This window comes from Stylophora pistillata, unplaced genomic scaffold (assembly GCF_964205215.1).
Source record: "Stylophora pistillata unplaced genomic scaffold, jaStyPist1.2 SCAFFOLD_93, whole genome shotgun sequence".
Lineage (NCBI taxonomy): Eukaryota > Metazoa > Cnidaria > Anthozoa > Scleractinia > Pocilloporidae > Stylophora > Stylophora pistillata.
Window position 1 is genome coordinate 135,121 of NW_028290852.1, and position 5,286 is coordinate 140,406.

The following is a 5,286-nucleotide window of genomic DNA, read 5'->3' on the forward strand; positions in this document are numbered from 1 at the left end:
ACCCTAAAATCTAAACACTAACGCTTAGAAAAGCTTGCTATATGGAGCGATTCTATCCTAACCGCTCAAAGCTATCAGTGGGATTTTGGTTCAATACTGCACCACCCTTCGTTAATAGAGGTCAGATCTACACGATTTTTTCCGTAAGTTTCTTTTTCATGGACAAAAAGGGCCTGGGAAGAACTTTTAACGTCACGTGACGTGACCTAACTTCATTAGTTCTCTGAATATAGAAATCCAATAGGTTTATTTCAGTGCCTGCCATTGTTTTCGTTGTTTTATGTGTGTGTGTGTTCCGCTCTCCTTTTTAACCTTAAGTACTTTGTACCTAAATAACGCCAACAAACCTTTTTTCAGTTGTGTAAAATAGGAGAAGCCTGTAGCTCGCATAAGCCTCTTCGTTTCCCTAAAGGTTCCTCGCCTTATTCTAAATCTCCAGTTATTTACATCAATGTATAATCATTTCATTCATTTTGTCTCTACTGAGGTATCAAATATTACAATACTGGCAGAGACAAAGTACCTTATTATCACTTATTTTCGCGATACTTAATTTTCGTGATTTCAACAAATTCGCGAAATGAAAGTCCCGCGAATGAAAGGTGCCGCGAAAATTAAAGACGCCAAGTTTAGAGACCTTTATTTCAAGCTTTCCGTCTGCTAGGAGTTGGAGGGCTCAAACTTCAATTCAAGGCAAACCCTTCTTCCTCATTATGTGACTAATCTTGCTTGTATTGGCTTCTTAAAAAGATGTTACTAAGTTGCTGACATTGTTGAACACTTCAGCCAGTTGTTTGTTGCGTTTAATGTTTCTATTCCGTTGTGGTTAAATAAAATACAGAAATGGAGGTTTATAAAACCAGCACTAGTTACTTGATTCGCAAAATTTAACTACCTCGAAAAATGATGACTCGTCAAAGTCGCAAATATTAAGTCCGCGAAATATTTTTGTTCCAAATATGCGAAAGTAAAGTGGCGCGAAAATAAGTGATAATAATAAGGCATGCAAGAAGACTTAGAAATCAAATGTATAAAAAACGGCTGACAAGCAAAAAATGTTATTTAACGTAGAGCGCATTCTTGTAATTATTCGTTAGTTTCTAATTTTTTTGCAATGGTTTAAATAGAAAAATTACGAAAACAAGGAAACATGATTGTGTGAACTGCCTTGACATGCGCTTCCCGACAAGGGCAGGAGGCTCGGGATGCTTGGGACTGGCTGGCCTTAATTGATTGGCAACAATGACGTAAATAAACGATAGCCGAGCGTAGGGGGTCATGGCTGTTAAAAAGCTACCGAAAAAAGCGTTATAAATTACAAAACACGAATGACTAAATGAATGTGGAACCCGACCTTAATCACACCATGCCTAAAAATATTTCCTTGTCAGTTTTTAGCCCCAGAAATATATCCCTCCCTGCCTATTAAATGTATGAAAGCGATCTTTGTATTTGTTTTTGCGCGATATTTGTACTACACAAGGCACCGCTGGATGATAATTCTCGTCACTCTCTGTAGTACAATTCTTGTGATGTTAGTGCAGAGAAGTTGGTAGAGGATGAACTCAGGATAATCCCCTAACAGATTTTTCCTTCATTCTCCGCGTCACATGTGTGCTCAATATGATATTGATCCTGTGACAAGAGAATTTCCTGGTCGGCTCATGGCTGCGAAAGGGTTAATTATTTCTCAACATTAACGGTTGCCAAGACCGCCTGCTGCTTGCGTTGCATTGCGTTGCCATTGGTTTTTTTGTAATCGGACGCTGTCACATCCCGACGCTGGTATATGAGCTTTGTTCGCGTCCCCATCACGTACAGTTGCGGTAGATTTCGTGTGGCTTTCAGTTTCGTCCACTCTGCACTAAACCTTGGGTTCAAGCTTCACCTATAGGTAAGTACCTTTTTCCCATTTTGTGTAGGCAATCTCACAGTTTTCTAGTTAGGGACGGAAGGGTGCCGTGAACGTTAATGTTCTAGGGCGGTGAACTGATTTGTATTAATCTAATTGAAAATGTGCTTAATTAACACTCGAGTGGACGCCTTCCGTTTAGCTTGAAGAGCCTCGAGGAGAAACTCTTTGATTTCAAAGGAGATCGCACGTTTGGCGCAGTTAATTTATTTATCATGAGTCTATCTGCTTTACTTTTCTAATGTACATTTTGCCGTTGCATTTCTACTGTCATGGGGCTTTCTGTACGTGTGTAATGGGAGCCTTGAGCGTCCCTAACGCCAGTGCGGTTGCGGTTGAAGCCGTTTAGCTTGAAGAGCCGAGAGGCTGTTTGTCAATCGGCTTCTTTTTCTTGAGTGAGGAACTCTTACTTTTCAAAGGAGATCGCATGTTTACACATTTTTCCATGCTTGTCCGGTTATTTTGCTTAATTTTTTGATTTCGTTTTCTTTTTTTTTTTCCAGTTTATCATCATTCAAATAACAACTTTGAACTTCATTCAGACAACATCTTTTAGATTATTGTAAGATATCACATAGCAAGATAAAGATGGCCAAAAGTTTTTCAGAAAATCCGAGGCCTGAGCAACTCCGTAAGTAATTTTTTTTGGGGCAAGAGGTACTTCGCAAAGTATTCGCAAATTTGGTAATGTGAAAACTAACTATTCCAATGTGTTTGATTGTTTAGAAACACGCTGTTTTATCTGTTTGGGTGAGGAAAGTCCTCTACAGCGGACCAGCTGCTGTAAGCAGCTTAGTCACTTTGAAAGCTGCTTGAAGGAATGGTTTAGAAGACAACTGGGAAAAAGAGAAGTCGTTTGTCCACACTGCAAGCAACCAGTCCCAACAGACACCTTACGAAGTCTAAACTTACACCTCATACCAAGTGGCGCGTCAGGGAGATGGCAATCAGCAGAAAGTTGGGCTCGAGATACTGTGCGACAGTGGGATGAAACTACAGGCTATTGGGAAGACCCAGCGTTTTGTAGCATTATGGCGCACCGCCTTCCTGAGGGCGTGAACTTTTTTAGAGATCCAGAAGATCGTTTTTTTATCAATACCTTTGACATTTTAGAAGGCCGGCAAATTGAAATGTTTCTTGGATCTACGAAAAAAATGGCATTTCAGAGGCTACATTTTGCGTTAAATAATTTGGCAGCAAATTAAATTTAGTTGTATTTGTTACTTAAAAGAACTTGTGTACCGTATTTCTTTCATTTTCTTGGGCGCTCTACACTAGGGAGAGCACAGGTCCCAATCAAAAAAGAAGGTGTTCTTTTCTTTTTATTTTTCTAATAAAATAAGTATTATGTTGTGGGATAATATAATTGTTGATTGATTATTTGAGTGGGCGTGGGTAGTTTTATGTGTGTGTGTGTGTGTGTGTGTGTGTGTGTGTGTGTGTGTATGTAAACTCCTCGCAACCATTTTTCCAAAATAGAAAGTAAATAGCGAACTTCGCCGCATGTCAGCTTAGTTTAGTCATCCTTTCACGTCACTATATATATACTTTTTTTAAAGAAAAATTTTACGTTTCGAAGTGGAGATGAGTTCCCGTGACACTTCTGCGGTCTTTCCTTACACTTAGGTGGCACGGAAAGCCGTAAAAATCTTGAACAAAAGCTCATCTTTCAAACCGGCAGTCTAAATCCCACTGGGATCAATGAACGCTTTTCATTCCACTAATTTATTCATGTTTTTCTCGTTGCCATGCACTCACCAATAACGTAGCTCCATTTTCTGCCTTTAAAAGCACACACAACCCACAATTCCTCTATTCGCTCCGACGAAGGGCTAACGCTCGAAACGTCAGCTTTTGTAATCATTACGGTGGCGAATTTACCATTTCAACTTTGTTGATATATCCAAATTATCTCGTTACTCCCACCGACGCAGCCCCAAACAGTTTCTTTCGAAACGATCAGACTTTCTTTTAGACACGAAAGGCACTGACGTGTTATTGCGCAATTTTATTTTTCTGGGAAAAAAAAAACAAAAAAAAAACAGGTATAGGACAAAAACTAGTTGCGTAGATGATGTCCATTCGAATTTTGCGACCTCAAATACAAGTGGAAGTATTGCAGAGGAAATTGTTGACCACTTGCCTCTCTTTAGCCTTGTGTACGATCCACATTGTAGCCCCATTCCTGATGCAATTGACGTTATCAAAATTTCATTCCCTATCGATTGCTTGGCAATAACAAAGAAATTAAACCCTCAACCTAGCCCCAACTTAGCCTTAAGGTTAGACATAGAGTTGGGGTTAGCCGCACAAGTTTCACGGAAGCTTCCGTCGGCCTGACCCTAACCTTAAGGTTAGACACAAGTTTCACAGAAGCTTGCGTGAATAACGAAAACAGCTGAACCATAACCCTAAAATCTAAATAATTCGGATATATCAACAAAGCTGAAATGGTAAATTGGCCACCGTAACGATTACAAAAGCTGACTTTTCGAGCGGTGGCCAATTTACCATTTCAACTTTGTTGATATATCCAAATTATCTCGTTACTCCCACCGACGCAGCCCCAAACAGTTTCTTTCGAAACGATCAGACTTTCTTTTAGACACGAAAGGCACTGACGTGTTATTGCGCAATTTTATTTTTCTGGGAAAAAAGAAACAGGTATAGGACAAAAACTAGTTGCGTAGATGATGTCCATTCGAATTTTGCGACCTCAAATACAAGTGGAAGTATTGCAGAGGAAATTGTTGACCACTTGCCTCTCTTTAGCCTTGTGTACGATCCACATTGTAGCCCCATTCCTGATGCAATTGACGTTATCAAAATTTCATTCCCTATCGATTGCTTGGCAATAACAAAGAAATTAAACCCTCAACCTAGCCCTAACTTAGCCTTAAGGTTAGACATAGAGTTGGGGTTAGCCGCACAAGTTTCACGGAAGCTTCCGTCGGCCTGACCCTAACCTTAAGGTTAGACACAAGTTTCACAGAAGCTTGCGTGAATAACGAAAACAGCTGAACCATAACCCTAAAATCTAAATAATTCGGATATATCAACAAAGCTGAAATGGTAAATTGGCCACCGTAACGATTACAAAAGCTGACTTTTCGAGCGGTGGCCAATTTACCATTTCAACTTTGTTAATATATCCAAATTATTTCGTTACCCCCACCGACGCAGCCTCTTTAGAAACTACCAGCCTAAAATCTAAACACTAACGCTTACAACGAATTTGTATATGGGGCGATTCTACCGCTCAAAGCTACCAGTGGGATTTTGGTTCAACACTGCACCATGGTCGTTCCGTGAAGAGAGGACACTCCATTACGACACCTCCCGTGACTTTTTTCCTAGAGGAAAAGGGCCTGGGA

At 40.0% G+C, this 5,286-nt stretch overlaps 1 long non-coding RNA gene across 1 annotated transcript; it reads left to right on the forward strand.

Annotated features, from left to right (window-relative positions):
- Positions 1-3,278, forward strand: LOC148715754 (uncharacterized). Its single transcript, XR_015995871.1, has 2 exons — positions 1-2,543; positions 2,639-3,278. It is a non-coding gene; the product is annotated as an uncharacterized LOC148715754 (long non-coding RNA).
- The last annotated feature ends 2,008 nt before the right edge of the window (positions 3,279-5,286 follow it).